This window comes from Protopterus annectens, chromosome 7.part0 (genome assembly GCF_019279795.1).
Source record: "Protopterus annectens isolate FY-2018-M chromosome 7.part0, PAN1.0, whole genome shotgun sequence".
Lineage (NCBI taxonomy): Eukaryota > Metazoa > Chordata > Ceratodontiformes > Protopteridae > Protopterus > Protopterus annectens.
This window is the reverse complement of record NC_056739.1, coordinates 1,417,088,785-1,417,112,905: the sequence shown is the minus strand read 5'-3', so window position 1 is coordinate 1,417,112,905 and position 24,121 is coordinate 1,417,088,785.

Sequence of the window (24,121 nt, the reverse complement as noted above, 5' to 3'; positions counted from 1 at the left end):
TGTGTTCCAGGGGGAGAGCCATTACCTAATAAAAAAACACATGCATCAAAGCCATGTATACTGTTAATAACAAGGATTGACTACACTTGCACTGCATGCTGACAGGTGTGATATGACTGTTTTGTTTTTGATACTGTACTCCATCACCTGTTATTGTGTATGTTCTGTGATTGCTGCTGTTGTGTGTGTCTGCTTTCGGGAGGAGTGTAGTTTTGTGTGTGTGCATGTGTGCATGTGTGTACGTGTGGATGTGTGCATGTGGTCTGAAGTCATGCTCAGGTCTTAAAGTGTGCTTCCTGTTTTCCTCTCACAGGTGGCGAGGTGGGGCTGGTTCAGTACAGCAGGGAACCTGATGTCACTGAGACAGACAATGATCATTAGTTTAGGTGTGCTGAGGCACAGGCAGGTTTGTCAGGGTCTGTTGCTGGGCCACCAATTGACAGTACACAAGTCTCCACCCCATCCATGCACACAGTCATACTGCCTGCACATCCATCACCACCATTGCCCTTAGCTGAGGGACAGTGTATGGTTGGCACTGGCCAGGACAGTGTGGTATCTATGGTACATGTATCAGGACACAGCAGCCATAGCTAGAAGTCTGGAATAGTACCACATAGACAGATGCTCAGGGGTTCTCGTCAGAGCACTGCTGGTCATCATGCCCCTGGCAGACGTGTCACACCTCTTTCTATCATGCGCATGTTCCAGGCTGTCATGGAGGCACAGACATGAATGGAGCGGTACACCAGACAGGGGCTCAGGTCACAGAGGGCTCATTACACCTCTGTAAATTACAGTATCCGTGACCTAGCAGGTACCATACGTAACTACACTGAGGTCATTGATAGACGTTGGGGTGAGACATTGGATGTCCTCCACAATGTCATGTCCATGTGTCAGGACAGTGCGGGACGGTTGAGACATCGAACTGGACGTATGCCAGCAACATCACTAGCTGGAGGTCGCCGTGGACGTTCAGCAAGTCACAGCTGCTCCTGTAGTGCCAGTACCAGCCCCAGCAATGTTGGGGGGCTGGCCATAGACCATCCTAGCAGACCATGTGCACGTGGCTCTGACCTGTCCCAGCAGGGACCTGGATCCAATAGACATTTTTCAACCTCTGAGGATAGTACCCAATCTGGATTAGTACTTGATACTGTCTGTAGCGCCCATGCCAGGCACAGGTTCCGTATCCATGGCCAGAGACGGTGATCTGTAAAGCCTGCCAGGTACAGTCTGTAGCTGTCTCACAAATCCCTGTATATGGCAGCCACATGGTGGAACTGTGTGCATGGAGACACACACACACACATAAACCAGAAACCTAGGGCAAACACATACCCACACACATGACATCAACATTGGCCCATAACAGTACTCATGGCCCTCACACACACACTCACACACACATGCTGATTGTGTGGCTCAGTGTAGGCCTCTGGCAATCCAACAACACACCCTGTGCATATGATGAAACCTGTGCCACCTCCTGCCATCTGTAACATTGATGCAGGAACAGGCTAAGATGGTGCTGATGCACAGGGTGACTTTAATAAAGTATAGCAATGGTTGGATGTGTAGCATGTTGTCAGCAGTAAAGTGTAATGATATCCTTAAAGGTGTAGCTGAGCAGGCATGATGCATTAAAGCTGTAATTAGCAATGTTGTATTGTTTTCACCAGTGTTTATTCCAATTGTGTTTTGTTTGCCCATGTGCCACCTGGCTGATGTGTGTAGTTGTGTCAGCATGTGTTATACAGTGGACAGTAAGTGTGGGTTGTGTGCAATACAGGTTTGCAGGTGTCCACGTGTGAACATGGTGGAGGTGCACTGTCTGCATGTACATGTGTATTGGACACATGGGCAGGGTGGCATGCCCTGTATTGGCCAGTGTTACCACTCCATAGTTTCTATTGGTGGTCAGTATGCATTGTACTATACACATTTTGGAACTTGAGTACGCATGTGTGAGTATGACATGGGTTGACACTGTGCTGAGGGTGATGCTGTTGTTGCTATCTGTCATTGGTTTGCATTACTAAAGTTAACACTGTCCCAGCTGCATAATCCTTTATTAATGCACACTGTTTACCTACAGGGTTACATGGACCATGCTATCACAAACACAAGAAATACTCACTTATACAGTAAAAGTGCATTAGTCTCATGGACCCCTGCCATAAACTAAATATATAATAGAAGGTGTGAAGTTGTACCAAAAAAGAGTTACACACCAAGAAGGGATAACCTCTCTGGTCAGTATCATTGGGAAAATACAAGCCCTCATTAATCATACAAGGCAAGATTCAAAATACAAATTGGCAAGGATTCCAAAGACAACACTAAAGCTTTCTTTAGTGTTGTTTATAATCTAGAGGGGAAATCTCAGATCGGGTCAGAGTTAATGTAAATGGTCACAAAGTGCACTTATCTGAATTACATTACGAATATCTTGTCAGACAGTTTGAATTCGGATTTCACCACCCTGTTGTTACACAAGGGCCACATTTCCAGACCTGAAGATTGTAAAACCTGATGATTCACACACACTCTAGTTAAAGCATCTCTTTACCAAAGTCCAAACCACAGTGGCAATGGTACTGGACAGTGTCCCTGGCTGTGTCATACACAAGCTGACATATGAAGTAATCACTCACCTAAACACTCTAATCAGATGCAGCCTCTATACAGGTTACATGCTTGTGGAATGATGCACAGTAATGGCGTTCACAGTCCACAAGGGTTGAGCTACAACTTCTTCTTCTTCTTCTCCTTTCAGATGCTCCCATTAGGGGTCGCCACAGTAGAACATCTGTTTCCATTTCTTCCTGCCCTCTGCATCTTTCGCTGTCACACTATCCACCTGCATGTCCTCTCTCATCACATCCATGAACCTCATCTTAGGCATTCCTCTTTTCATGTTATCTGGCGGCTTCATCCTTAACATCTATTTCACAATATACTCTGCATCCCTCCTCAGCAAATGTACAAACCCATGTAATCCTGCCTATCTGGCTTGGTCTACTAACCTTCAAACCTCGGCTGACCCTCTAATATACTTATTCCTAATCCTGTCCACCCTCTTCACAACAAGTGCAAATGTTAACATAAATTGATTAAGGGTAGAGCTACAACAGTTCCTGGAAACTCTCACCCTATAAGCCAGACAAATGTTATCTGGAAGGCTATGGAGCACAGCATTATGGAACTCATTAACAGAGACATTATGAACCTGCAAACACTGCACCATACCCACTTAGGTTTTCTAAAGGCCATATCATGGCTCCTACACCTAGTAAACTTCAAACCAGTTAACAAGGCTATAGGTGAAGGAGGGGAGGTTCACACAGTCAAGCTATAGCTTACCCAGCAATTCACACCTATCCCACATTCTGGTATTATACATAACCTCAACAGACTGACCATAAATGACTGTTATATGATGGATTGACAACTGACGCACAGATGTAGGACATACAGTAACATTTGCAGCCTCCATGTACAGTTCTATGCCAATAACAAGTGGTATTCACCTGCACTCAGTCCTGGGACCACTCCTGTTTGGCATATAGTTTTCCTAGGTACAGGCAAACACAGTAGGGATATGTCTGCCCACGTTTGATGAAAATGCATACTGTGGGCTATAATTTATTCTCCAGCTGACACACACATCTTCCAAAAGGGTATCATAGAGACAGATACCTGGGGTCTAAATCATGCTATAAAGCTATAAGCCAAATAAAGCATAGTTATCCACTTTTAGAAAACAAAGTATCCCCAAAGTACCACATAGGTAGTAGCCCCCAAAATGTGGAACAGGTACTAATGTATACATAGAACTATGTGTTTAGTCATCTCTCCTTTGATAATCACATTAGCAAAGGGTTTTGAAAATCCTTCTGTGTAGCACATAAGCAATAAAGGGTTTGCATGCAGATCAACAGAGGTTGTTGCACACCTATAATGATTAGTCATCTTTGCCAGACTTTAATTGCTTTGGAACAGGATTCAAATATACCTAAAGCATAAACCCTCACTCACGCTCTTCAATAGAAACCATGATGAGTGGATGTGAAACAGAAGATGTGGCCCAGGGATCACTGCATTGGCTAAGCTTGTCACAAGCATACAGAAGTAACCTAATGTCTGGAAAGCGCTTGCACGGTCTGGCAAGGCTAACAGATGCTTTCATGGAGAAAGCATAGTACTCACCTATGAAATAATTGAGGTCACATGTATGTATATGGCTTTGCCCCACAGCTACCTTACATGTGGTATACACATACAGTTGTCATTGTGATATGTAATACACTAGAAAAATCAAAACCCACTTCATATTGACAAACGGTATCACACACCTCAACTGGAACACACACACACAGTTGGCAAATGCAAGATTCAAACTCCTACCTAACTACATCATGATACGACAACACTACACATTTACATGATATACTATACACATTACTGGGATTTTCCCTTCCCACAGGTATATTTGTAGGATGGTGGCATCATAAGACTTGACAAAGATGAGTATATCACTTTTAAGGGGTGTGAGTAGTCTCCAGAAAGGTTGCTCTCTCACCAGGGAGAGACAGACAGACATACACACACACAGTTGGCAAATGCAGAATGCAAACTCCTACGTAACTACATTAGGATACTACAGCAGTACACATTTACACGACACACTATACATATCACTGGGACTTCATCCTCATACAGGTGTATTTGTAGGATGGTGACATCATCAGACTTGACAAAGATGAGTATATCACTTTTAAGGGGTGTGAGTATTCTCCAAAAAGATTGCTACTTCTCCAGGGAGAGACAGACACACACAGTTGGCAAGTGAAGAATTCAAACTCCTACCTAACTACATTAGGATAATGTAGCAGTATGCATTTTCACAACACGCTATACACATCACTGAAATTTCATTTTCCCCCAGGTGTATTTGTAGGATGGTGACATCATCAGACTTGACAAAGATGAGTATATCACTTTTAAGGGGTGTGAGTAGTCGCCAAAAAGGTTGCTCCTTCCCCATGGAGAGACAGACAGATGCACACAGTTGGCAAAGGCAGAATTCAAACTCCTATCTAATGACATTATGATACTACAGCAGTATGCATTTACACAATGCGCTACACTCATTATGAGGATTTCATCTTCCCACAGGTTTATTTGTAGGATGGTGACATCATCAGACTTGACAAAGATGAGTATATCACTTTTAAGGGGTGTGAGTAGTCTTCAAAAATATTGCACCCTCCCCAGGGAGAAATAGACAGTTGGCAAATGCAGGATTCAAACTCCTATCTAACTATATTATGATACTACAACAGTACACATTTACACAATGCACTACACACATTATGGGGGTTTCATCTTCCCCCAGGTGTATTTGTAGGATGGTGACATCATCAGACTTGACAAAGATGAGTATATCACTTTTAAGGGGTGTGAGTAGTCTCCAAAAAGGTTGCTCTCTCTCCCCAGGGAGAGACAGACACACGCATACACAGTTGGCAAGTGCGGGTTACTTAATCCAAACTAAGTAGTTTTTTACACTTCAGCAAGCAATATGGAGTTACAGGATGCAATACAGGCATTACTTGCTGACAGTTTGCCCAAAGGGGTTTTTCACATTTGCTAACCTCAGCAGGCTTATCATACTAGGTGTATTGTGAGTGTATTGTATGCATAGGCCATGACCATATCATATATGGGTTGATGCACCACATGCTGGCACACACAGAGTGGAATTGGTGGCTAAGCTCTGTCAACACAATACTGGACAATACAGTCAAGAGGAGTAGGGTCATACAAGTACAACACCAACAGTCTCACATAGAACTACAATATAAGCACCAGCAAAACACACACATAAATATACATTACCATACTCGGAGAATACAAATATTAATCTGAAAAAGGGAAAGTGTCCTCCTAAGCAGACAAGCAAGCAACATGCACCTCCAAGCACAAGCCAGAAAACACATAATACACCAAAGCAGTGTGCCTCACAACAGGCCCTAAGGCAAAACAACATACCCAACACACTAGTAATAAGTGACTCCATAGTCAGGCACACAGATGTTCCACTCACTAAGCTGGACAAGGGGAAGGTTATTGTCAGTTGTATGTCAGGTGCTATGATCCACCACATAACACAAACACTTGCATCACTCAAGAACAGGTGCATATATGACGTGGTCTTTGTACATGTCAGTGTGAATGATCTGAGACATACCTCCCAGGACAACATGACAAGAGATATATAGTAGCTCTACGATCATGTAGCCCAGGCTGGTATGACCCTGACCTTGAGTAGCATCTTACCTTCACCTACATTATATTGCAATATAACAGGAAGATGATAAACTTCAACAATTGGCTGAGCTTCTGGTGTCATTCAAAGGGGATCCAGTCTGTCTGCCTGGGATGACATGATAGACAAGCCTCTTTGCTTCGCCAGAGATGGTTTGCACCTGTCACCCCTATGCTTCTGAATACTGGCCAAGGCTCTTGCTGTCCCCATATTACCTTTTTTAGGCAAGGCTCAAAGGACAAACCAACCCCTGTAACCAACACAAATAACCACAAAGTGAGCTAAATGCTATTCATTGCCAGAAGTCTCAGCCTCCAAATGCACACACTAGAGGCACTTCTCAGTATGGAGAATATTGATATCTGTGCAGTAACAGAAACCTACTTCAAGGCTCTAGAGAGCACACCAGCACTACCAGGATACTACTCATTCCATACCTTCCAGCATCAGAACCTGGATCATAGCACATAGGGCAGGGATGTATCCATATTCATCAAGGATACCTACACCTCTCTCTACATCCTCTCTACAGGATATGTACCCATAGAATGTTGCACAGCAATGTTCTTCCCACTCCACAGGGGTGGGGCCAGAACAGACCCTTGGCATTCCTGCTCTATGAGCTTGACGAGTCTGATCTGCAAGGCAATGGAGCCAATCATAATGGAACTCAACAATAAAGACATTGGGACCCTTCACACAGTTGAGCACACCCAGTATGGCTTTGTTAAAGGCAGATCATGCCTCCTGAACTGGGTGGATTTCTTTGAGACAGTTACCCAGGCTACAGATGATTGAAAGGAGCATCACAGAGCCTATCTATACCTTGCTATGGCCTTTGACACCATTCCCCAGTCTGGTATCATAGATGAACTCACCAACCTGGGCATAAATCCATACATCACAAGATGGATTGCAAACTGGCTCACAGATAGATCATACAAATTAAGAGTTGCTGGCTACATGTCAGACTCTAACCCGGTAACAACTGGTGTCCCCCATGGTTCAGTCCTGGGGCCCCTCCTGTTTGGTATATACTTCTCAGAAGTACATGCCATCACAGGAAGGTTGTGGTTGACTATGTTTGCTGGGAACTGTGTGTGCCATAATAGATTCCCCAGATGACACAAATATTCTCCAGAAGGGACTCTATGAGACAGCTGTGTGGTGTCTGAATCATGGCCTCAAGCTCAATGTCAAAGAATGCATAGTAATCCCCTTTGGGGAAAACAAAGTACCCACAAACTACCACATAGGTGTTACCCCCTAAAACTGACAAGGTAATAAGGGATCTGGGGACACAAGTAGATAGTCATCTTTCCTTTGACATCCATGTTGCCAAAGTGGTTAAGAAATCCTATGTGGCCCACCTAATCAACAAAGGGTTTGCATCAAGATCAAAGGAGGTAGTGGTGGCCCTCTACTCTTAAGTCATCAGACCCATCATTGAGTACAATGCACCATTTTGGATGTACTCGACTAAGGCATATCCAGCAGCTGGAGAGACCACAGAGGTACCTCACCAAGAGGATTACTGGCCTCAAACAGTTGTGTTATGCAACACAACTGGAAAAACTAAATCTGTTCTCTGTTGCGTATCGCCAACTCAGAGGCAAACTCTGCCTAACATACAGAGCCATGTCCAACACATAACTGTTGAACATGCTCCATCTAAGGAAAACAAAATTGAGTTGCACTACACACTCCAAGGATACAATCCTCATCACAACAATGAATACAACATGCTGTTGGGATAGAGTACCATCCCAGAGACTTGCCTTACTGTGGAACAGAGTCCCAATGTACATCAGACAGAGCCCCTCACTGACACTCTTCAATAGGAACCTTGATGAGTGGATGGGAAACAGAAAATTCATGCCAGGGATCACATCAGCAGCCCCACTAGAAAGGGGCTTAGGGTACTAACTATTAGAACTAGGGCTTAGGAGACTAACCAATGGGGTGGTGAAAGCTGCACAACTTGCCTAGGTAATATATGCCTTCGTGAAGATAGTCTCCTACATACCTATGAACCTATGTGACAGGTACATGTCTACAGATAGTAGATGTGTACTTCATTGTACAGTCATGTTGTACAGCAGGCACATACACCACATACACTGTAATGCTTACAGATACTGGTGGCTATTATGTACAGTGGGTGAGATGTGCACTTCATGTCTTTTGTGCCATTGGGATGTGTGCTGGGTGGGACAGTCCTGGTTGGCTCCTTGTCATGGTTACCCTCTTACACACATCTATGCCAATCCATCTTTGGCTTATCATACTGTGTTCCCCCTACATATATAGGTACATAGGTAGGTAATAGGCTATCTGCCTGAAGGCATATATTAGTATAGCCATAGTGTGCAGACATCACCACACCTGGGGTTAGTTCCCTATGCCTCTGTGTAGCAGAGCTGAGGAAGTGATACATGGTGGGACAGTTCAGTTTCACATACACTCATCAAGGCTCCTCTGGAAGAGTGTCAGTGAGGGACTCAGCTTAATGTAGGTTGGGAGCACATTCCAAAGCAAGGGAAGTCTCTGAGTTAGTAATGTATCCCTCCAACATGTTCTATTTATTGTTGTGATGATTATATCCCTAGAGCATGTGGCACAGTGAGCTTGGGTTTACTTCAGATAGAGCATGTACATCAGTTCAGTATTGGACATGGACCTGTATGTTGGGCAGAGATCGCCTGAGTAGACGGTATGCAACAGAGTACAGATTGAGTTACTTCAGTCTTATTGCATGGGGTAACTGTTTGAGGCTAGTAATCCTCTGGTTGAGGTACTTCAGTGGTCTTTCCAGCTGCTGAAGGTGCCTACTCAGATTCATCGCAAGTGTGTCCTGATACTCTCTGATGGGTCTGATGACTGATGAGTAGAGGGAACCTCCTTTGACTTACATGCAAAGACTTTGGCAATTTGTGGGGACACATAGAATGATTTTCTAGCCACTTTGTGAATGTGTTTCTGAAAGCAGAGATGACTATCCACATGTGTCCATAGATCCCTTATTATTACCTCCATATTTAGGGTGTTGGCACCTATGTGGTATTTGTATGACTGTAGCTCGTGGCCATAGATTTGACACCACATCTGTCTAACTGAGACCCTTTTTAATGATATCTCTGTTGTCCTAAACATCAATTATGACAACCTTTTTTGCAGTCATCCACAAACATTGCTAACCATAGCCCTCATGTGATTGACTGTACTTCTGAAAAGTATACACCAGACAGAAGGGGTCCCAGGACTGAGCCATGGGGTGCAGTAGTTGTTACCAGCTTACAGTTCAACAGGGAGACCACAATTCTTACCTTGTGGGATCTATCTGTGCCCCAGTTGGCAATCCATCAGATGACATATGTGTTTATGCACAGGTTGTTGATTTTCTGGATATGACATGTGTGTGGGATGTTGGAAAAGGGCTTTTCAAGGTCTATGTAGGCTGTGTGGAGCTCATTTCATTGATGTATGCCATGGGTAACTGCCTTGAAAACTGTCTAGCAGGTTTAGAGACCATGATCTGCTCCTGACCAAACCAAAATGGGTAGGTTTCGGTGTTTGTAGGCTCCCAATAGCTCTGTTTATGAGTTACATAATGATGGACTCTATGGCCTTGCAGATCAGGCTTATTAGGCTTATAAGACAATAGTTTCCATTGTCTGTTGTGCGCCAACACTTGTGGAGTGTGCCAGATGTTGCTGTAACCCATTCAACAGTTTCATATCCTGTACAGACAGTGAGTCTCAACAGACCGTTCAGGTGCAGGGTCTGTTTGTTTTGAAGTTCACATATGACACAGCCAGGGACACCGTGTCATCCCATAGATACCATGTGTTTAGGTTTGGATAGAGCTGTTTAACCATTGTATAAGTGATTTCTGGGTTTTCACAATCTCCAGGTATGGCAATGGGCCCTTTTGTAAGTGAGAGGGGGGTAAATATGTATGAACCTGTCTGACAAGATGTTGGCAATGTCAGTCATGTACATGTATTCATTTACACTTTGCACTAACTCAGAACATATATGAGTTTACATTGATATTTATGACATAGCTAAAGAAAGCTTCATGGTTCTCTGTGGAATCTTTGGCAATATTTTTGCACAGCTTGGCTTGGATAATGTTAGGAGTGCTCATTGTTTCTTGATGATACTGATCGGAGATATATTGATCTTCTTTGGAGTTTAACTTTCTTTGAACAACTTAAGTACTTGTATTACAGTTTGATTATGACAAGGGTCCAATATATTATATGGGTCTGATTTCATATCACTGTGTGCGCAAGGTAGGATTGGTGATGAGTGACATGTGTCTGGAGTAAGAACTGCAACTGCCAGATGTGTGTGGCCCACTGCTGTACTCAGACATGGCTTAAATGTGTGAGCATGCTCAATATGACCATTCAGTATGTTGTTGACTGAAATTTGCTTCATTTGTTTAAGTGTGTGAGCATGCCCAGTATGACCTTTTAGTATGTTGTTGACTGACGTTTGCTATATTTTTTTAAGTGTGTGAGCATGCCCAATATGGGCATATATTCTATATGTGTGTGAAAAATCAAGTTGGTTTTTACTTCAGGGCTCACCTTCGTGTTGTACATCGACAGGAAGCACGCTGTGCCTGCAGGGCTTCCCTGAGTCAATTTGCATAGACTTATCAACATTTCTACATACAGGGGGGACAGCCATTATTTGTACATTTCTAACCAGGGGGGCACACCTGATTGTTACTGTGGATGTACATAGGATGAGGGGTACACATGACACACATCTGCTAGGCCTGCACTGCTATGTCAGGTACTCCATTTCAGTCTGTACTGTTGCCTATCATACTGGCTTGAGGCATACCACTGTAGTACAGACCTTAGCTTCCAATTACACACATGTTAGTTTGTGCCTTCATAGCCTACCCAAACCACATCACACTGCCTGGCCTGCTGTTATCTGTCTGCATAGGCCTGGGGGGAGGTTACCCATATGCCTCTTCAGAGGGCATGATACAGCATTTGCTTGTGTTTGCATTTGTCTACAACTGTCCTGCTGGCTGTGACTGTTAGGTATGTGACCCCACAACTGGTATGTGTGAGTGACTTAAGTTGTGTCTGTGCCAGTATTAAGGGTGGTGCTGCAGGGCTGCTTATGTTGGAAGCACATAGTACACTCCCTATACATGTTTGAAAACAGGTAGTGTCAAGTTAGGCATCCTTTTTACTGAATGTGCGAGTCAGTGAGAGGTGTCATTTCCAGGGTTCCTACTGAGTCAGTGTATGTGCTATGCGTTGCCTCTTTGCCAAGGCCAGGGCATACTGGGCACGACTGCTTCTGTCTACTGGGGCAGGTTCAGGTTGTTCCTCCTTCAAGTCACGCTGTGCCTGTGCAGGCCTTAGCAATGGTAGGGGGCTGTTTGGCCCTGCCCCATACTGTTCCTGCTGCAGCTGTTTCCGCAGGATCATATTGTGTAGCATGGTGCATACCATAACAATTTGGGTACATGTAGTTGGTGAGTACTGCAAGGCTTCACTAGATGTGTCCAGGCACCGGAGCCATGACTTGAGCATCCCAAACACATGCTCAGTTATGATTCTTGTTTGTACGTGTGCCTCATTATGGATTTCTTATTCAGGTGTGTGTGCATTCCTGATGGGTGTCATCAACCATGGCTTCAGTGCGTATCCAGCATCTCCTACTAGGTGACCGTAGGGAATCTCCCCATTGGCAAATAATTTGGGTCAGATGCCAAATGTGGGAATTGTGATAGCTTCCAGGGCATCCAGCACACACATTCATTATTATGCCCTGGGCATCACACAAGAACTGGCAGTTGATGGAGGGGAAGCCCTTGCGGTTGATATAGACCCTACCCCCACTTGCCGGGTGGTGCTTTGATGCATATGTGCATGCAGTCTATTGCACCCACTACCTCAAGGTATTCTGCTGTTTGGTGGAAAAGACACATATTGCTGGCCAATTCCTCACGGGAAATGTGGAAATATATGTGGTCACCAACATGTGCTGACATGGCATCCAGGAACTGGTAGAGTACCTGGATGCTGATGCCTGTGAAATCCCCATCATATCACCAGTTGTTCTTTGGAAGGTACCTGTAGCTAGTATTCTTAGGCCAACACATACCTTGGTTTCCACTGGGATGGGTTCCCCTCTGTTGGTTCTGTGTGGCCGGCACAGCTCAACAATGTGCTGTAGGAGGTCCCCGTCCATCCTATAGTGCTCCACTATCTCCAGCTCATGTAGCCCCTGGTAGGTTACCCTGGGTCTGTACACTCTTCTCCATCTCCTCACTGTGGGTTGGTCAGCAGCATTCACAACATTGCCACCCTCAGTACCTTGCACATGTTGGTTTATGATAGCAAGAGCAACCCCTAACATTTTGTCTAACTTAAGCTTTTTAAGCTTTCTCTTTGTATACTGCAGTGTTGCAAAGGTCTTGAGAAAAAAACAAGGGGAAATGGTGTTTGCAGAGTTTAAAGTGCTGGGCTGGGCTGGGCTAGTCTGCATCCTCTGTAATTGGCTGATTCTGATATATTTCACCTTGCAGCTCTGCTAGTTCTCCTTGGTTAACTTCCTACTACTTCTTTTCCTTCCTTTTGCCTTTCTGTTTCCGCTTGGGGAGAAGCGTAGTGCAAACAAGTGCAAACGTGCGCACATGCATGCACACACACGCACACGCTGTGTGCATGTTTGCATGGAGTTTCCTATTTTATAACAGTGTGCACCTTGGGTTTGAGGTTTTCAAACAGGACAACTGTAGACAAGTCTCTTTGCAATCCTGAGCAGCTCAGGGCAAACATGAGACACTGTGCTCCAATTAGCTTAGTCTGACTCACCCCCTCATGATGTCACCTATATTCTAGTCTTATACTCACCTACTCCAAATCTTACACTCTTGGGACATGCCTCACATGCTGGGGAAAATTGGGATTCACTATCCTTATCCTCATTTGCATAGGATTGCCTAGTAATGCATGGTTACATCTCTCACACTGAGCTTCCCCCACTTAGCAACCACTGGTCAGTAGCCATGTTGTCTTCAGCCTGCCATTCACCTGCATGCCAGAATAATCTTTTTAGTGAAAATGCCTATTTTTGGCTTTTTTTAAATGATTTTCTTGTTTTTTTAAGTGCCGCACGTTTGCGCAATGCTGCACTTTGCTTAAACATCGGAAATCAGGGGGGGGGAGTTAAATTTTTATGTTTTTAAACATTTTGCTATGCTAATGGCCTTATATTTGGCCATTGGCATGCTTCTTCAACTGTTTGCATCCTTTATTTGGAGCTGTCATAGCTCCATTTAGTTATTTGCAGAAATGTACTCCATTACCAATGGAGTACATTTCTGCAGGTAACACTAATCTTCCATGGACAGGTTAGTGTTTGCTGGATCGCAAATTTACCTCATTTTCATGGCTTTTATGAGCAAATGAGGTAATTTGCATACCATGACGCTTGTCCGTGCAAGACTAGCTTTAGCAGCTCTCGTGCACGCCCCTGCCAGCTGTTCCTGGATCGCACGGCAAACATATTGCCTGAGTGAGCTCCTACACTCATCTTGCACTCTGTGCAAGCTTTTGTGAATCCGGGGGAAAGTCTTTTAAATTTGCATAGTTTGCGGTCCTTTTAAGTGTTTCATAATCAAATAAATGATGTAGTAATACTGCAAAAACTCTTTATTGCCAAGCAAAAAAAAAAAACCACTAAAAATATACTGCAGCGAGTTACTAATTCACCATTAATATCTGAAATCTTCAAATAAATATATATATATATATATATATATATATATATATATATATATATATATATATATATATATATATATATATATATATGTATATATATATATATATATATATATATATATATATATATATGCATATATGTGTGTATATATATATATATATATATATATATATATATATATATATATATATATATATACATATATATATATATATATATATATATAAATATATGTGTGTGTGTATCTATCTAAACTATCTATTAATATATATATATATATATATATATATATATATATATATATGCATATATAGTGTGTGTGTGTTTTATATATATATGTGTATCTATCTATCTATCTATCTATCTATCTATCTATCTATCTATCCATCTATCTATCTATCTATCTATCTATCTATCTATCTATCTAAACTATCTATTAATATCTATCTAGCTGCACTTTATTTGGTTGAACTTTATCATTTTGTACCTACAAACAATCTAGTGAGATTCATTTTACATTTGTTTTGTCAAGTAGATCTACTCAGAGAACAGCCTATTCTAGTGATCGCAAAAATGGGTAAGCCATGGTAGTGCAGCGGTAGGGTTGTTGGCTCACAGCAAGAGGTTCTCCTGTTCTATTTTTGGCTGGAGCGCCTTCTGTGTGGAGTCTGCATGTCCTCCCTGTGGTCAAGTGATGTTTGAAAAACATGTGTCAATGGGTGTGCCTTTGTTGAACGTTGGGTGTCAGGCTGGCACCTCGGCATTGTAAAAATCTACTGCAATCATTAGCAGACCAGAGTTCCGCTGTGGTGACCCCTAACACACAAACACACACACACAAACATACACACACACGTGCATGTAACTGGGAAATTACAAGAAATATTGTAATTTTTCTTTACTGATTTATGTTTGTATATATGTGTGCATGTATATATGTATATATGCAAGCAATTATTGTGGGGAATTTAATAAAGCCTACACTTTTTTTTCATGTTGGCATCGTGCCACGATGCCTACATGGACGTGAACATATTAAGATCCAGTAAGTGCTGCTGAATGGAGCACACGTATGCTCAAACACAGAAAATTTTGTGGCATGCAAATCACCTCATAAGCAGATGAACCTCATGCAAATGAGACAGGTAGAGCAATCAAACCAGCAGAAAGGCATCTGTTCAGACCCCTTGTCAGTGTCCATAGTGTACACAGAAAAATTCCATGTACAGGAGTCGTAGACAGACAAAACAGAGTGTAAAACTGTAGAAATGTGGGCATAAATCCCCTGAAAATGTGATACCACAAACATATATGAGCAAAACTATTATTCTGAATGTCAGAAAGATTAAAGGGAGGGGGGCGTGGCCAAGGATGAACACAGGATAGCAGCAGATTTCTTCAGCTCCACCAATTTCACAGCACTGACAGGAAATAATTACTTAAAAAATTAATTTATGAAGTAATTTTCTTTCTAAATACGTTTGGAATATCAATTTCTTAAATAATATCTAAAAAAAGAAAGAGAATTTTAATAATATTCCTGTCAGAAAACACCTTGGAAATTTTTCTGTCAGCACCTCTGTTTGAAATGAGTTCCAGTAAGACAAATTCTCAAGATTCCAGCATCAAGAAAGAACTTCAGTCTCTGATATCTACAATTCAGCAACTTACTGCCAAAATGGATAAACTGGATACTAAAATTGATACCTTCATAGAAAAAACTACAAAACAAATAGATTTGTTACATATAGACTTGCAACAACAGAAGACTCAGATTACAGGCATAGAAGAGACTGTAAATGACATGGAGAATAGAATCCAAGAAGAAGAAATCAACATTGAGTTTTTGCTGAAACAGAACACACATCTACAAACTAAACTTGATGACCTGGAAAATAGATCTAGGCGCAATAACATCAGGATTTTTGGACTGCCAGAAAATATTGAAGGTAACAATATTACTTCTTTTTTAAATACATGGCTCCCTAAAACTTTAGACTTGCCAGAAGCATTTTCTTTTGGTATCGAAAGAGCCCATAGACCCATATCTAATTCTAACTCTAACAAAAAGTATCCTAGATCAGTTATAGTTAGATTTCTATCATCTTTTGATAAAGAGATGGTACTTAAATCTGCTTGGGTTGAAGCACCTGTTAAAATTAATGAGGCAACTGTGCGTTTTGACAATGACTATTCTTCCTTGGTAATAACTAAAAGAAAAGTTTTTCTGCCATTAATAAGAGAGCTTAAGAAAGCACAGTTTAGAACCTACCTTCTGTTTCCTGCCAAACTAAAAATCTTTCTTCCTGATGGCCCCAGAATTTTTGAAGACTTAGATTCTGCATTGCTGTTTATAAAAAAAAAAATAAGATTTTGGATAAAATAGAGGAAATGGAATGGGCTAGTCCTTCATTAAAGAGGTTGGCAACAGAAGCTTCATGGAAGACTTCAGAGAAGAAAAAAAGACTAAAAAACAAATGACTTGTTCTATGTGTTTTCTTTTTTTTTCTCTCTCTCTTTTTTCTTCACTATTAATATTCTTAAATACAGTTACTGCATTTTCAGAAAGCCACAAATATTCTGAAAAAGATTTAATCAAAGTTATTTTCTGTATACAAAGAACTGTTTTTGTTTCATAAATAATCAAAATATCTGAGGAACTAATAACAAGCTATCAATCAATCTGTTTCTCTTTGTGACACAGAGACTCAAGGTTAGTAATGTGATACATTTTTTTTTCTTTTGTTTTAAATAATGACATTCTTTTTAGATTATGCATTCAGTAAGGGGTGGGGGAGGGCAGGAAGAGAAGTGTAATGAAAATATGATAAGTGGAATAATAACTTATTAATTCCTTGTAAAAAAGTATATGTGCTGTTTAAATACTGTTGCTAATTATTTTCCCATGATTCTATTGCTTATACTTGTTTACAAATAATCTGCCATGCTTTAATTACTAATAATTAGAGCTAAATAGTAGTAAATAATGTTTCATATCTATCTTTATTAATATAAACAGCAAGTAATATTCCACTGTAGATACTTTTTATAGCTTTCTTTTTTATTTTTCTATTTCTTCTCTTACTCTCTTTTTATTTTCTACTCTCTTTCTTTTCTTTTTTTCTCTCTCTCTCTTTTTCTTATATATAAGTACATTTACATGCTTCTGATATTACTGATATAGGCAAATAATAAGATTTGTATAAAAAATTGAATAGGGGCATAAAAAATTTGTTGTATTATTTATTAATAACTGTGGACTTAGTTTCACTGTCATGGAAGCTGTAATAACTTGTAAAATACTTCGCAAAGGTTTTGCTCTGTTTAGTTTCATTTTTATTGCTAAATGAATGTCAGTCACTTGCATTTATCAAAATTCCCACCAGAATGTTAAGGGAGACCATTTGGGATGTGGGTTACCTCATGAATAGTGTCCTCGAGTTGTTTTAAAAGCTTCAACACTCAGAATTCACACAGAGAAGCTGAATACAGTCAATTTGAACTTTGACCCCTGAATTCACACTGACACATCGCAGATTCAAGAAGAACACTCTACCAGGAAGTAGAACTGCTGCAAATGCGACTCTGCGATGGAAAATTAACTCTATAACATTTAAATGTGAGTTATTTTTTATAATTTCTTACTTATTCATGTTATAATTTATAAAATATGAAAGTTATAATGATTTTAAATGATTCAGTATCCCATAGTAAGCAAATGTGATATTTTAGAAAGCATAGAAAGTAAAACATATATACATATGCCTTTGAAAGTTTACTTGACTGTAACATAGTAAAGCATGTAAATACTTATGATTTAAACATATACAATGCTACAATTCATCTGACTTACTGACAAGCATAAATATCTTTATGATTTTATCTTAAAAGAAGTTGTCATGTGACATATTTTAAAGCAGCAGTTCAGATATATAAAATACAGATGACCTTCTTCACAATAATGCAAGTATATCTGGGAATTTGCATAGCTATGCAGTATGATTTGTAACCATTTTATAAACATAAATATTTTATTTTACTGGCAATAATAAGTATGAGAAAAAAGCTTTGATGAAAGTAATTTTAAGCCTTTTAGAAGCTGTTAACTGCATTTCTATGACAGAAAATAGGTACATCTTAATATATGTAATGTCTGAACCATAATAGCTTAAGTTATTTACTTTAAATGAACATCAGAACATATTTTTGCAAACTTTAAATAAATTAATATGTAGATATGCCCTCTTTTTTTTTTTTTTCTCTCTCTCTCTCTCTCTCGCTTCTTTTATTTCTCTCTCTCTTCTTGGTTCCTAATATCAAGTTTATTTGAATGTTATTTGATTATAAATGTATTATATTAAATAGATGTATATAGCAGTATGAATTGTTTTTAAAAAGTTTCTATTTGTTTATATGATGCTGATTTATCTAATGTTTAGCTTTGTCTTACTAGATAATCTAATTGAAAGATGTTAACTTTAGTTAATAATAACTAGTATTAAATTGATAAGGTGGCATCTGAGGTACTGCTGCTTAGGGTAGGGGGTTAACTTGAGTGGTATGTGCTACTCAAAGTTGGAGTTTTTAACTCCAGGCTGGGTGCAAGGTTTTATCTTTATATTATTTTCTTTTGTTTACTGTTGTTTGTATATAGTTCTGACATCCACAATGCATTTTGTAAGCTCATTGTCACTACAAACAAAATTGAAGGTTATACAAATTCCCATAAGAGTTTCAATAAATACAGCTATATTTAATGGTACACCTAAAGGAGGAGGCATAGCACTACTTATTTTGTTAATTGTTATTCTGATTATGAGTTTTATATGTTTTAAAAATGCTAAATGACTTCCCTAAAAGGAATTTCTTTAAACATTAATGGACTGAACAATCCATGTAAAAGGGCAAGCTTAATGAGATACATTAATTTACATAAGGCCAACTTAGTATTCCTTCAAGAAACACATCTCTTGAAAAAAGATATTGATAAATTAGACACAAATAAATTTACAGTATTAGTTAGTTCAGAGCACACTCAGAAAAAAAGAGGTGTGGCTATTTTATGGAATAAAAGTATGCCCATTCCTAAAACTATTAAGTCTTATGAAGATGATAAAGGAATGTTTTGTATGGTTACAATACAAATTAGTGGAAAGACATATACATTAATCAATGTATATTGGATACCAGGAATTGGTATCAACACAGTGAAATACCATCTTAATAAGATCATATCATTCTCTACAGGAGATATTATTTTAGCAGGTGACTTTAATTGTACCCTACATGAAAAAGATACTACTACTATAGGAAAAAGGAAAATTACATCTAATGCAAAACATTTAAAGGATTTTGTTAATTCTTATCATTTAAATGATATTAATAATCAGATAGACTCAAAATCATTACCATACACCTTTTTTTCTAACAGATATAAAACTTATTCAAAAATAGAGTCTTTATTTCTAACCAGATGGTAACAGAGTTAGTTAACTCTAAAATCATTTAGTGTCCTATATCAGATCATAATTCAATTGTCTTTGAGTTCATGATAAAAAGTACTTACAATGTTCAGATCAAAAGGATACCAGCATACCTAACTCAACTAAAAGACTATAAAGATTATATACTTTCAGAAGTGCAACATTTTTTAGACATAAATAATACTCCTGAAGTCTCCATTGTTTATGTCTGGGATGCTTTAAAATCATATCTATATGGACAAAGTATCAGATGGTATAATAATAAAAGGAAATCTTGGGATAAAGAATGATTAGATATTCAAAGTAAATTAGATTCTTATAAGCATAATAATAAAGAAAATATTATGGACAAAAAAGTCATTGAAGAAATAAACAAACTAAATGAGAAATACAAAGAAATTTTAACTCATAAAGTTAAAATAACTTTAGAGAAATACAATTTTTTGTCTTACTCAATAAGTCCCAAATACTTACATAGACTTAAGAATAAAACAAAAAGGTTGAATAAGCAAAATCATATCAAAGAAATTTTCTCTCTAAGGAAAAGAAGAATGTTTCTAGTCTACCAGAAATATTAGATGAATTTAGAAATCACTTTCACAAAATTAATCATAATAACATTAACATGGAACCTAAAGATAAAATAAAGGAATTTATAACTACAAACATGAATAAAAAACTTAATAAACAACAGACTAAACTATTGGATAAAAGTATTTCATATACAGAGGTTGTTACACAAATAAACAAGCTTAAATCAAACAAAGCACCAGGTAATGATGGTATTATACCAAAGATATATAAAATTCTTTCTAAAAGTACATACTCATTAATACATAAGGTTTTTATTTTGGCTCAAAATGAGCTAATAACTCCCCCATCTTGGCAATACACATTTATTTCCAATTTTGAAACCCAATAAAGATCCAACTAGATGCACTTCATATCGACCCATTTCATTACTTAATGTTGATTATAAAATGTTTATGAGTATTTTTGCTGATAGATTGAAGACAATCATCCCAGGCATTATAGATATAGATCAGACAGGCTTCAATGTAAATAGAAATACTTTTGATAATATAAGGAGAACTTTAACGTTAATTGATTTTGCAAATAGGAAAAAGAAAGATTTAACACTTATTAGTCTCGATATAAGTTCAGCATTTGATTCAGTAAGTTGGGACTACTTGTTTACCTTACTGAAGTGCACAAACTTCTCAGATGCATTTGTAAATCTAATTGAACATCTATATAAAGGAGCATTGGCTTACATTAAGATAGGAACATATGTCCCACAAAAAATACCCATTTTAAAAGGTACAAAACAAGGGTGTCCACTCTCTCCACTATTATTTACTTTAATAATGGAGCCTTGGGCTAATCTGATCAGAAACAGTACTGATATAGAGGGATTTGAAATAGATGAAAATACAACATCTAAAATTCAACTTTTTGCAGATGATGTTCTAATTACATCAGCAGGATCTAATTCTTCTATGCAGTCCCTATTTGATAAAATGATGAATTTTAAAAATATTTCTGGTTTAATATTCAATGAAGAAAAAACGAAAATACTACCTATATATACACGAAAATATGTTCTCATTAGTGATTTTAGTAAATATATACCCAATTCAGGTCAGATAACTTATCTAGGTATAATATTAACTAAAGATATCAAATCTATTATACATAATAATTATAATACCTGTCTTCTTAATATACAAAATCTTTTCAATACCTGGAATAATATGTTTTTTACTATGGAAGAGAGACTTACAATTATTAAAATGATAATATTCCCCAAGATATTATACTTAATACAATCAATAATACTCCCACCTACAAAAATAATTATCAAGAAATTGAATACACTAATGTTAAATTTCCTATGGGCACCTAATAACCTAGGATTGCATTAAATAAACATACTAATAGCTGGTCTCAAGGGGGCATTTCTTTTCCAGACTTTAACTTATATACTATCTCTTCTATTCTAAAAGTTATTACCTTGTTAATAGATCAGTCATATGTTGCAAAATGGAAAGATTATTGGGAACTAATTAGTATTCACTTCATGAAAATCTCTTTAACACATAAAAAAATGATTGTAAATAACTCCATGCTATGGTTACTAAAAGAATTCTGTACTTCACCTATTACACCAAAATATATAGTTAGTTATCCATGAAACATTATTATTAGTTATCGTAATTTTATATTCATGCATCCTAAGTATAAGGAATGGAACTTTATTATATTCCCTATAATGTATACACGAGGTATGCTTTTGTCATCCACTTCTGAAAGAACTCATTTAGTCACAGATAATGATTTAAAGTACTGGTATCAGTTGCTATCTGATAATAAAGTTAAAAGTTTAGACTTCTTAAAACAAGAATTTGATCTGAGAGAAACTTGTTGGTTAGAAGTTCAGACCTTTAGACAACATCTCATTAATAAAATTGATTTAATATCTATAACAGTTAAAGAATCTATTCCAACATTGATTGATTACTTGATATTAAATTTACAACATAAAGTTTCTGATAAAGGTAAGCTTTCATACATACATAAAATTATTAGAGGAAACTTATTACAATGTAGATACCTATTGGAATTATTTTACTTCCATTAATGGTGAATTACCAAATCAACAAGATAAACAATATATATTGGAATCTGCCTATAAAACTACTTCTTCCATTATCTGGAGACTTTTTACTTGGAAATTTTTATATAGATCCTTTTATATACATTTGATGATGAATAAAATAAATAATAAAGACAATCTATGTAAAAGATGTAATGTAGAAATTAATGCTGATTGGGCACATATGTTTTATGACTGTATAAAATTGAATGAATATTGGAAGTCAATTAATGATTTTTTGCGGGCTCTTTTTACAGATAATTTCATTATTTCTAAATCTCTTATATTATTCAACACTCCTGTACCTCAAAGTGTTAAAAAGGTTAAACTTCCCTTGTTATGGTCTATTCTAGCAGTGGCTAGAAAATAATAACTAGAAATTGGATTTCAGATATGCCTCCTTCGTTTAATGAATTTAAAAATGTTATGACTGTAGTGTGCCATATGGAATTGATGACAATAAAATCAAGAACTACTAGAAAAACATCTTACTATATTATATGGGATACTTTACAAAATTTGTTAAAAAAATCTTAACTTCAATAGCATGGTATTTTAGTTTAATTAATTGATTTGATTGTAGTGGATGTCTTTGTAAATACTTTGGTTATTTTATTGAATGTTATAACCATTTCTATTTTAATTACTTGCATAAAATTGTTATGATATTTATTTATATGTTAAAAACAATAAACTTGTTTTAAAAAAAAAAGAAAGATTAAAGGGAATAAGTTAAATTAATATATATTTTTTTAATACTCTCAGCATATCTGTACTACATGCTGCAGTGTGCAAACATGCTTAACAGAAAAAAAAAATAGGAAAAAAAAATAATTTTATACTATGTGATAGAAATGTATTATAGGACCTTGTCTGGGTTTCCTACAATGCTGCATTGCTGCTGTTGCTAAGGTTATAGGACTATGACGCATGTAGTTTCCAAGCGGTCAGCATGGATAAGGATGCAAATGAAGTGAAGTTATTGAATAGCAGAAAGGAGAAATCGTGTCTGCATATCCCCTTCGTGTAGGGTCTTACACCATGTTGATGTCTACACAGGATGTGGCTGATATCAATGGGGTATGTACTCTCATTTCTAAGCTCCTTTAAGCTTAGGATCACGTGTTTGTTTGGTACACTGCCTGGCTGAGCATATTCTTCAAACCGGATATATTCAATTAGAAACTTTGACCTTTGTATAAGCTATGCTGCGCAGCACAGCACTGTGCTCAGCATTGTACACCAAAATAGAGTCATTAAATGCTGTTAATTATATTGTAGGAAGGTGAAATGCATTGCAGTTAGCCAAGCTCACATTCTGGACCTACAGCAGAGCTGTATAAAGTATGCATACACCATACATTCTGATTTTCCCTTAAAGACTCTGGACTATTGGTGTACAGACTTGGGAATTTTAACTGAGAATTATGCTAGGAGCTGCTGCAGGTCTGTTACATCTGTATTTGTTAGATGTTGAGGTCAGTGCTGCTGGTACTGCTGACAGCAGGCCTAGGCAGAGAAGGAGAAGAGTGTTCAGGCCCAGGGTAACCTTTCAGGAGTTACATGAGCTGGAGATTGTAAAGTGCTACAGGGTGGACAGGGAAATACTACAAGAACTCACTGATCTCTGCCATCTTCAACTCAGACCCAGAGCCAACAGAGGAGAACCCACCCCAGTGGAAAAAAAAGGTATGTGTAACCCTTTGCATACCAGCTACAGTTACTTTCCAAAGACCAAATGGAGACATGACGGAAGTGTCACAGGCATCTGCATCCAGGATACTCCACCAATTTCTGGATGCCATGCTACCACATGCCAGTGACCACATATCTTTCCCCCTCACCACTGAGGTGAGGGCCAGCAATATGTAACAC